A 12,196-nucleotide genomic window follows, 5' to 3' on the forward strand; every position below is an offset into this window, starting at 1 on the left:
CATTGAGCCCTTCGGAGTGGGCAAACCACTCCTCTCCTGCCCTGCTCCGTGAGCAGAGCAACCGCGACCACCCGCCCGCCCGCAAAGGAAACATAACATTATAATAACTAAAAGTATTAGCATTTTATATTTCCTTTCCATTACGCTGCTCAAAAGTAGTGGGGCGATGCTCCCCCGCCATAGCAGAGGAGCCGCCACTGTGAAAGCCAGGTTACAGCACTGCTGCCTCACCTTTTTTGTCGCCCACTTAATTGTCATCAGAGAAATTTTCAAATTGACCTTGTCTATCACTGTGTCTGTTGTTGCCCTCCACCTACTTGTCCTCCTTGTCCCCCTCCAATCTTGTTCCTACAATGTGTGTGTGGATGTTTCCCTCAACATATAGAGCATGCATGTTAAAATCTGCCATCGCCTCTATTACAGAACCTCTTGTGGTATGCCCAGCAGGCACCTGACTGTCCTGTCTATCTCCTACTTGTTCCAGTGGTGCTGTATTCATTTTCAGAGTGGGAGTGATTGAAGTCATAGGGATTGTGAAAAATACAAGCATCACACAAAGTGTAGCAAATGAGCCGCGCCCAATCAGTAGGAGAATGGTAAAGCTTTTTGGTGGTGCATTTTGGAACCAGCTGTCACAAATGCATTACTAAAGCATGGTGTGGTAGTACACTCTCATTTATAGACAGCACATTTTCCTTGGAAATGACCACTACATTTTCACACACATGTAGTTTTACTGATAAAACTATATTGCACACAAATGATGTGTGGCAATCATGTTTCAGTGAATATTTATAATTTGTGCATCACCAAGTGTCTTGATTTGTTTTGATCCTATTAAAATCTTTCTTTTCATCGCATTTCAGAATTACAAAAAAAAGTGCTTAATTTTTGCTTTCCTAACTGATGATATATTTTGAAATATTTGTTTATAATTCATTCAGAGGTATTTACATTTTGTCATATGTTAGAAACAAAATGGCATCCTTCAACCGTTAATTTCACACTTGCACGATTACTACATAGTGCAGTTTACAAAATTCTCTCACTGCAATCAGAGAAAGAAAAGTAAAAACCAATCTCCATGTTAAAGGAACAAGCACCAATTTGTCAGAAAACATAGTCAGACATTTGACTTCTCTAACAAGTTAAAAACAACATTTTAAAGCATATTTATTGCTTATTCACCTTCTGAACTCCAGCATGGTTATTTTGAGGATGCTATAGCACCCCTACACCTCTACGTCACGTGCCTAGGACCTGTTCCTCCCGTCCCTTCTTGGTTGGCTGGCCCTAAAAGGGCTGGCATACTACTGCCAAGCCAATGACCATATATGTTGTAGGCGCTGGCCTAGTATGCGCCATCCATTGTACCCATAAGTCCATGTCAAGTTCTCCTAATTTGCAATCCATATTTTCAGCCAATCTAGCCCTAAACTTCTTATCCTCACAAATCCAGGCACATCCCTCAAACGTTACCCGGGGTTTTCTTATCACATCAGTATATTAAGTAGCACCACACAATATATGGGGTACTTTTTGTAGTACACACTAGCAAAGATAAGGAACGTTACTGTCCAGTTTTATATGGTCATCAGCACTCTTGGCAAATCTTCTTTAGGTCTTATTTCCCTATGTAGTAACTTGAAAACCTCAATATACATGCGTTTTCATATTATTTTCTGCTGTTGACGCCATCAGATGTGCTCTAGGCAGCTTTGTAACCCACATGCAAGCCAATTTCTTAAACTTTATATACGGCAATTTCTTATTCTTTATCTCCTTACTCTATTTTTTATCTTTCTCCATTCCCTCAGTTCACTCTGTGCTCTCTGTTATACCACTTACTGATATCTCTGGACCCATGTCATCATCTTTCTGCACAATTTATTCCTCTGTCTGTACTTGTGCTTTGATCAGGCACATATTTCCTTTTCTACATACGTACTTCCTTAATGTTGCTGCTGCAATCAACACTCACACCTATGGATCTAGAAACAGTGTCAGTTTTCTTAATATCTGTTCCATTATTCTTACTTGGTCTTATGATTGGAGTCTGCTCTGAAGTCTGTCATCCTGAGAAAGGCCTTCATCCCACTACAGAAACTGCTCACCTTGTTGCAGGTGGATCCTTATTTACATGCAACACACCAACATCTGCCACTGGCTTATTGCCTTGGGATGACACCAGCCCCTCAAATCCTCTGAGCACCAACACTATTCTTCCTCACTCTTGTCAGGTCACCCAGTCTTTGTCCCTGCAATTTCTCCTTCCTCTACCTCCTCATCTTCATTTTCATAATGAAGTAGTCTCCTCAACCTCCTCACACACCACTCCCCTGTACTGTTGGCACCAGGCAATTCCCCATCTCCTAGGTCACCATCGCCCAAATCCAACGAAATACTTGCTGATGTCCTTGTCAGGAGGAATGCATCTTCCATGCACTTCACTGGACCAGTCATGTGCCATCTTTGAGTCAGCGACACCAGACTGCACCCTGTCTCCTCTCCCGGGTCCAGGAACCACACAGGACTCTTCCGGATCGCACTCCATACTGCTCCTCTGTTTCTACTAGTTGCTAGTGGAGTGGTGTGGCTCACTTGTTAGAGGCGGCAGACCCGGAAGCAGAGAACAGTCCGGGACCAGGGTTCAATTCCCGACGCGGCAGGGTCGTGGACCAGGGTCAACGGACTTGATAATTCTCGCCTCGGTGCCTACTCTAACCAGGGATCACACTCGGCAACTCTGGGCATTAAGCTTGTCTCATCTCTACAACGGCCCCCCACAGACGCCGGGGATGCCTGGTTTCACCTTGGAGATACCCAGAAGGGACCATCTCACAGGGAAAGCCAGGACGGGTTCCCCAGCGGCCTTCAGCGCCAGGACACCCCGAGATGGGGTAACAGTGCGCTTTACAAGTATCTACATTACATTACATTACTCTTCAATTGCCAAGGTTAAGTATCTCTCTGGCTACCTGCCCTCCTGCATACTAAAATCTTGTGCTCCTCTTTGCTCCCATCCCCACTATCCACCCAAATCAATCTAACTTTCCCCTTCTTTGGACCCCATTTTAGCTTGCATACACGCTGTTTCCAGGCTCTTTCCCAAGTTTTGTAAACCACAAGAGATTTACATAGTAACAGGATAGAGTTTACTCCTGTGGCTGTTTTGGTTTTCATAATTTCTCTACATTGTCACATTACATATACCGATATGTTTTCAGTAATGTTGTGGAGAATGCTACTAATAAGGCACACAAACTGCACAGGAGTAATACACTGAAACAGGCCCCCTAATAAGAAATACTCACATGATACCAACACAATCAGACACGTAAAGAATTACAGCATTGAGTGTAACAAACTATATAGGACACTTAAAAAACATGGTAGTGCGTAGCTATCACTCTATCCACTTTCTTCCATGATAAAATCAGAAACATCTATACTGATTTCGCTGCCCAACCACCTCTTCGCTCTCTCTTCCATTTCCATAGGTCGCCCAATCCCAATGCAATTTTCTCATGAGCAGGTTAGTGTGCCAGAGGAGGAAACCTAGATGCATTCGACAAGCTCAGTATCCCTCAGTGACCCCTGTGCCCAACATATAGTCTCTGCTAACCAGTGTGTTCAGCCCCTCTGTCTGGCATGTTTATATGTCCTTTACTGATGCTGACATTTGCCAAATTGGAAAAATGCTAAGGTTTTCTTCTTACTGAAAAAAACGTCTGCTGATGCCTCTATTAGTTCTAACTGTGGCCCATATCACTCCCTATCCAGTTAAAATCCTGGAAAACTGTTTTAATACCCAGTTGATGTCCTATCTAGAATGCAACACCCTTTTAGATCCTTCTTACTCTGATTTGCATTTTCAATTTATTAATCACGATGTAGTTAATAGAAAGCTTAACATGATAAAGGAAAACAATTTAATAAATACAATAACAGATGTTAAACATGAGGATCAATCCAGAGCTGGTATGTCACAGATGAGAATGGAGAATGGGGCGGGTAATATCAGTATACAATCAGTAAAAGGAACAATGCCATGCTAAAACATGAGGTCTCTTCAGTAATTGACTAATTGAGCCAAACATTCACAAGGTAAAGTGCTAGTGCATGGACTCTTTAACGATTGTCCTTAATGCTACCTACAAAAGCGAATAAACAGCAGATCAAAACGAAGAATGGAGCGCATACTATCCATATAAAATGCTGAAAAGTACAGTTGCATACTATACGCTAGAGGACTCTTCAGCAAATCTCCTTAGTTAAGGCAGATGTGCAGAAGGTAAAGTGGCAGAGTGTGGAAAGTGCACACGAAAAGGGGAAATCCTTTAGAAAATAGTTCCTCAGTTTGTTTGTGGGACTAATTGAAACAGCTGGTCCCACAGTGACAACATATTTTACCAGTCAAGCTATTACTTGGGGGCTCAGACCTTGCAGGCAGAACAGCAAGGCTTGACAGCATGTTCTTACTCCGTTAGCAAAAGGTTGCGTAAAAGCTTTCTTCATTTAGGTTGCAGAATAAGGCATATGCGCAATATATGCATTATTTCGGCCCCTGGCACAGCCTGCACAATGGCAAATCGGTTCTGGGGCCCATGGTGGTATTGCATCTGTTGTCGCGTTAAGGTCTTGGGTGTCATAAACTATTTTATTGTTTAATTTCCTCCCATCCCTGATTAATCTCAGCTACCATATCAAATCTCAGAGGTGCTCCGATTGATCTTGTTCTGTGCTGAAAGGGACTGGAATACTTAGAGGATGAGCAATTATCATATGAGGACCTGAAATAAGATAACTGTTAACATACAACATTATGTGTAGCTCTCAAGTCATCCCACCTCTAGTTTAGTTAACCACCAAATCATATTTAACTTAGCCACAAACAAATAATGAGACAGAATCAACAGAGTAATTGATCTTAATTGTGAGTTCTATTTAGATTCCAAATAGGTAGCATATAACCTAAATCCAAATTAGAAAATGTTAAATAAACATTTGCAAACTCTGAATGATTCATATTTGGAGAAACTATCTTCCTCAGCCGAGGGAGATTTTATCCTAAGGAAAGTGAATTAGCAGGGAAATCAGGTTGCGTCTTTGGGAAAGGTCCGTAAAATTCCAAATAACAAGTTCCAGTTGATGGACAGAATCATCTGCCTCTATCCGCACTGCAGCGTCAATGCCACAGCTGCTCTTACACTAACTCTTTCAACTGAAAAGGTTCCACTACACTAGCATACCAGCCAGCAGCAAACACAGTATTTTGTCACAGTTCGTGTTGTTTCTGGAAGTCCCAATTGTCAGTCTCTGTACCGCAAGATGGGTAATGGGGTGATACCTCGTAGTTCAAAATGTAGACAATTATACTCTATTAATTCCAGGTTTACACCCCTTGACATCACCAAATTTGTCGGACCACACTGTCCCATGGGTCGGTCATGATCGGGTGAGATGATGTAGTAAGCAAAAGTATACAGATCCAGAAGAATTAAGTCATCCATTACTCGCAATTTCCATATAGCTATAGTTTAGCCATGCGATCATTTATTACATTTAGAAAGTAGGCAATTTCATGCTCTCATCCCTTGTTTGTCCATCTCAAGCATTTAATCTAGGAAGAGTAACACTTTTATTTCAAGTCTAGTCAAGTAAACTACAAATGTCAAAGAAGGAGATTGATAGTTAGAACACAAGTGATGACTTTCCGAAAGGTTCCCATAGGCTTCAGACTATTCAGTTCATATGTTCATACTAGGAAAGGGAGCAAAGTTGAGGCATTCATCAAATAGAGATCATACACGATGAATTTGTGCTAAAATATGAATCTCGCATTATATGAAATTGTGCATTTATTCTCAAATTAAGCGTATTCATATCACTTCAATATGAATTACAATTATTTCATGTAAATATAAGGTACCTGTAGGAAAGTAGGATCTGCTTCTATAGTTACCGCCACTTTTTGTCTGGTGCTAAGCTGTATTTGACTAGTTTGACTCGGATCCTGCTAATCAGGACCCTAGTCTTTCTGCTTTCTCCCTAAACTGTTGTGTTCTGTACTTAGGTACATCCCAGATTGGATACTGAGGTACCCTTATCAGTCCCTAGGATATGGTACTAAGGTACCCAAAGCACAGGTACCCCAGAGGTCTCCCATGGGCTGAAGCATTTATTATGCCACCCATGAGAGACCATTCAAAATGGGACTACAGGCCTGCCATTGCAGCCTGTGTAAGTTGGTTCTTACACCACTTAGTAGAGATATAGGTTTACTATATCTAGGGTCAATGCACTTAAAACCTATAGGTCACCCCTATAGGCGGCCTTTGCAATCAAGTAGGCAGGGTGCTTGGTTCTTTGTGAGAAGGTGCCCTAGCATGAGCAGTATACCCCTGCAGCCTATGGAGTCCATTCACACGGGTTGTCAGTGAAGCAGCCATATACTATATAGAGGGGTACCATGTAATTGCGCGATGACCATCTCGGAAAAGGCTGCAACGAATCCTATAATGTTTGGTATCAAATATTTTGGTATGATTACAAGCACTGGAAGAGCCCTCCGTTAAGCTCTCAGTGTTGCCGGTGCCAGCCTTCTTTACTCGGAGAGCACAAAATGGTTGCTGCTGATCAGAGCCACATTTCTGCCCTCCAGCTGCTGAGCCAAGCTCAAGCAGGGGAAGGCAGTACAATAGGCATCCAGTCACAAGGAGGTGTGACCACCTCCCAGACATGATTTAGTGTATTGGGATGGGGTGGGTGCACTTGCCAGCTGTAGGCTCCCACTCTGGTGCAAAACTGGACAAAGGACATGGGAGTAACCTCCCCCCTGTCCAGACCATCCCCCGAAAGGGCCCCCTGAACCTTTTCAACCCTTTCCTTAGGGTACTTAAAGGCTTACCTGGGTGTAGGTCCCTAGATTCGTCGTGGGATAAGATTCAGTTCAGACACCACTGCATTTCAACCGTTTGGGCACTCTGGACTTCATTGGACTTTGTTTGGGCCTGACTTTGTCTGCTGCATTGTCTGTGCCTGTGCATCATACAGGAACCTCCCAAGCCTATGAAGCATCAAAGACACCTGAAGAAATCCCCCTTGGAGTGAAGGAGTCAGTCCCCTGCATTCCCAGGCACTGCAACTAAGTCGACTGGTCAGCTGATCTGGAGCTCCTCCGGACTCTGAAAGGCTCTGCAACACAGGTGGTGGTTTTACACAGCTCCCAAGGCCTGTTCTACCCTCTCACCAAGTTTGAAGCCACTATTCCTCGTGGGGGTTCAAATAGCCAAACTAATGTGTACCACATCAACTTGCAGTTTCAAAGGCTTGTTGACTTCTTTCAAAGAAGAGCTTCAGGCTCCAAGTAGTCCCAACCTCGAGCATCTCCTGTGACCAGAATCTTCAGCCACAACACATCATGTGCATCATGGACTGCATCTTTTGGTGAGCTGCTTGAGGGGCTCTTGCGACTCCTGTGCCTCTGGCCTTTGGGTCCATTTGAGGGTCACTTTGGGCTCCCCTGTTTTCTTTGGGCCAGCCCTGACTCCCCTGCCTTTGGTAAGCCCCCTGAGCCGTGTTGGTCCTGAGGTTGCTCCTTCTTTGATTCCTGCATGGCTTGCCTTTGCCAAGGCTTGTTGGTGCTCCCGCGGGGTAACCACCCCTCAGCACTCGACATCCTTTGTGGGACAGCTCATGCATGGCTTCTGGTCTTCCTCAGCATCGTCTGGTCCTCACAGCTGCAGAGTCAAGGTCACTGTCATCCATCCTGCAACACCCCACATCGGAGGGTATTTGTCTTTCAAGTCTCCTGGTCACTCCTGAATGACATAGATTCTGTCTCCTCTGCTTGCAGGTGCCTCTTATCAAGAATCCATCTTTGGATTCCACCAGACACTTTCTCCTCTTCCAGCAGCTGCACTTTCCTGAAGTCCTCCATTTGAAAGGACGGCGGTTTCTGACACCACTTCACACGTATGCACCCGGCTTCCCTGGTGTAGGTAACGTGGGTGCTAGGGTATCCACGGGTGGGGTGGCTCTCCAACCTTCTGTCTTTCACGGGGTTTCTTCAGGGCCCACTGGAAAGGGGCCTTAATATTCAAAAATGTAACTGTGACTTATACGTAGAGTTGTACGGAGCACGCGGTCTTGTACTCACACTGCACACGCTCTCTGTGGGGTCCCTATCTACACATCTTGTGTGGTTTCTTGGGTCCCCAGCACTTCTACATCCTCTTCACACTGTCTTGACTCCAGTTGTGGTTCTTATTCCACTTTCTTGGTGTACGGTTTGCTCTCCCTGCTGTGTATTTCGTGCTATTTACTGTGTTTCTTGGCTAAAGTATTGTGTGTACTGTGCATATCTCCAGGTAGGAGATATTTCTATGTGTTAGAGAGTGTTATATAATAAATCCATATTTTTATAACCACTTTTTGTGGCTATTTTCACTTAATCTATACTATAAGCTTGCATTCTGGTAAAACAAGCTGCTTTACACTCATTCTGGACTAAGCCTGAAGGCTGCTCTCCACAGCTACCACTTAGAGAGCTTTCTAAGGTTGTCGAAGACCTCTTAAATCACGATAAGGGTTGTCTGGACTGGTGCAAGGTGCCCACTTACATTAGTGGACGTCATATATCAGGCCAGCTTCTCACAGTAGTCATAAAAATGTTAATATTCGCTATTACTTCACATACATTTTGTAAGTCTCCTTTGCACTTTAAATGTTAATACATCATACAAGGTTTAAAGATTATATCAAAGATAAACTTTACGAAATCCAATCATAACATAACCTTGTGTAGCACGTACTTGTCAATGTCAGTGCTAATGTTACACATTCTTTTATTGCTATCGTTTTTTCTAACACATGATGCTAATTTTATTCACACATAGAAATTTTCTGTTATCGTTTATTTATCACGTTATCTAAGCATAAGAACCCATTGCACTAAAATGTCATATTTCACATCTACGGAGTTGACCTGTTGACTCATTGAGAGGGAGGAGTTGAGTATGATGGCGAGGTTCTTGCCGTGGTCTGTGAGGGTTGGGGGGCTGCAGAGGGCGGTGGCCCACCAGCTGTTGTTCCACGCCGAAGGGGTGGTTCTGAGGACGAGGACTTCTGTCTTCTCTGAGTTTAGTTTTGAGCAGCTGTTGTTCATCCAGGCTGCAAAGTCCTGCATTCCTTCCTGGCAGTTGATTCTGGTGGTGGTGGGGTCCTTGGTGAGGGAGAAGATGAGCTGGGTGTTGTCTGTGTAGGAGACTATGCTGAGGCTGTGCCGTCAGACAATGGTGGCGAGGGTGGCCATGTAGACGTTGAAGAGGGTTGGGCTAAGTGATGATCCCTGTGGGACTCTGTAGTTGATTCCAGTGGGTTGGGGCTCATGGGAGAAGAAGGGTGGCAGTATGATCCTTTAGCTTCTGCCAGTGAGGAACAATTGGATACAGTTGAGGGTGGTGCCTTGTATGCTGGCATCGTGTAGTCTGTCTGTGAGTGTGCAGTGGGAGAGGCTGTCGAAGGCTGCAGACGGGTTGAATAGAATCAGGGCAACACGGCGGCCTTGGTCGAGAAGGGCGCGGATGTCATCAGTAGCGGCAAGTAGGGTGGTCTAGGAGCTGTGGTTGCTTTGGAATCCGGATTGGGAAGGGTCGAGGATGGTGGTGTCTTCGATGAACCTTGACAGTTCTACGTTGACGGTCTTCTCTGTGACTTTAGCTGCAAAAGGGAGGAGTGAGATGGGCCGGTAGTTCTTGAGGTTCATCGGGTCTGCTGAGGGCTTCTTGAGCAGGGGCCTGACTTCTGCACGTTTCCAGTAGTCGTGGAAGGAGATGGTCTTGAAAGTGGTATTGATGGTGCATTGTAATACGGGTACGATGGTGGTGGCGGCTCTGTGGTATATGTAGGGGGGCAGGAGTCTGTGGAGTCCCCGGACTGGATGCCTTTCATGGTTGCGGTGGTCTCCTCAGTCATGATCGGTGTCCTGCCGGACATGGTTGTCTGGTCGGAGTTGTCGCCCGGCGGGCTGACTGCAGGGCCAGGCGTGTGGTTGTTGAAGTTGTTGTAGAGGTTCTTTGTCTTCAGGTGGAAGTAGGAACCGAGTTTGTTGCAGAGGTCTTGGGAGTGGGTGATGTCAGTAGCTTTGCTGCGGGTCTTGGTGAATTCCTGGATGACGCTGAAAAATTCCTTGGAGTTGTCGGAGTTGGGGAAGATTCTGTTGTGGATGAAGGTCCTTTTGATGGTTCTGATGCGTCGATGGTATTCTGTCATAGCGTCCTTGTAGGTGGTGTGGTTGTTGGGTGTCTTACTGTTTCTCCAGTTCTTCTCTAGGTGTCTGCAGGTGCGTCTGGCTTATTGAAGATCTGTGGTGAACCAGGTGGCGTTGCTTGTTGGGGTTGCTTATCGGGGCGAGCTTGTCTGCGCAGTTGGTGATCCAAGTGTAGAATTCCATGGCCTCGAGGTTAGCGTCGGGTGCAGCAGAGGGGGTGTTGCTATTGAGGATGGAGTTGAGTTGTTCTTTGTTGCCTCTGTTCCAGTTCCTACGCGGAAGGTGCAGAGCGGTTCGGGTGGCTTGGGTTTGTTGACTATGAAGTGTACACAATGGTGGTCGGTCCATGGGGGCTGCATGGTGTGGCTGAAGTGAACGCTGCTATCTCCAGCAAAGATGTGGTTGAGAGTGTGTCCTGCCTTATGGGTCAGTGTGGTGATAAGTTGTTTCAGTCCGATGCTCGCAAGGTTTTCCCGGAGGACGGCATGGTTGGGGTCGCTGAGGTTGTTGAGGTGGAATTAAGGCCTCCAATGAGTATGTAGTCTATGGCGGCGATGGCGTGGGGTGCCATGAGGTCAGTGATGGTGTCAGCGAAGGGTGCTCGGGGACCAGGAGTCTGTAGGGAAGGGTGCCGCGGAGTGTGGAGTTAGGGCTGGTCTGGACCTGGAAGTGCAGGTTTTCGGCGGCGTGGACGTTTTCGCAGGAGGTCGTGAGGCGGAGGGAGCTTCTGTGAGCAATGGTGATGCCTCCTCCCGGGTGGTTGGGGTGGTCATTCTTCTGGATCTTGTACCCATCCGCGATGGCGGTGTCAGGGGCCGATGAGGCGTTGGTCTATGTTTCAGTGAAGCAGGTGACGTCAGGTGAGAGCGAGTCAGTGGATGGAGCGCATGTTGAGGAGGATTCATCTTACGGCGTCGGGGTGTTGGCGGCTGGGGAGGTGGTGAAGGTTTGGCGGCAGTTGTGGCAGGAGAGGCGGTGCGTTCATTGGGGGCGTTGGGGCGTTGCCCCACTAGCCTGGACGACCGCCGCTGACCGCACTGCCAAGATAAATAAGTGTGACTGCGTATTTTATTTTAAATTAAAATTAGGAAAAGCCGAGCGCACTATGGCGCCGGGAAAAGCCCAACAGGATCGGGCATCCATTAGGAAGTGGGCTGGCTGCATGGGGGTCGGGGCTGCGGTAGAGAGTGACAGCCAGGCAGGCAGGAAGCGCACAGGCAGAGGGGGTGACTGACGAGTCTCAGTCTGCGCATGTTAAATGTCGGAGAAGTCAAGATTTCGACTGGCCCGCGCATGCGCACATTTGAGACCCCTCCCCCCCCCACCCTCTACCTGGTGTGGACACATAGGCATTGCCCGGGCCCCGGGTCTCAAAATGGGCAGATAGCAGTCTGCTCTTAGCCAATGCTGGCGCAGTGGCGCTGCTAACGCCGCGCCAGGATTGGCTACTCCAGTAGGATGGTGCCGCGTGTGGGTGTTGGCTACTCTATTCTATTCTATTCTATTCTAAGGTTTTGGTAAAGCGCAACAGCTGCCCCAGCGAAGAGGCGTCCCGGCGCTAAGGAGAAGTCACAAAATCCCACCTAAGCTAGGAGAGGGGGGAAAGAGATGAACTTAACCAGAGGGGAACAGGAGGGTCTTAATGGCCTTTCAGAAAGTGGGGAGACTTTCTAAGGAGCGGATATTGAGAGGCAAAGCATTCCAGAGTTTAGGTCCAAGGGCCCTAAAGTAGCGGCCTCCCATACGGCAAAGCTTTGTGCGGGGAACGTTCAGTAAGTACTGATTAGAGGAACGCAAATCACGTTGAGGAACGCAGGGAGTGAGGAGAGTCTGTAGGAGAGAGGGACTTCCCAATTTAAAGATTTTGAAGGTCATGATGAGGGCTTTGAAGTGAATTCTGGAGTCAACGGGTAGCCAATGCAA

Source organism: Lissotriton vulgaris, chromosome 10 (assembly GCF_964263255.1).
Source record: "Lissotriton vulgaris chromosome 10, aLisVul1.2, whole genome shotgun sequence".
NCBI lineage: Eukaryota > Metazoa > Chordata > Amphibia > Caudata > Salamandridae > Lissotriton > Lissotriton vulgaris.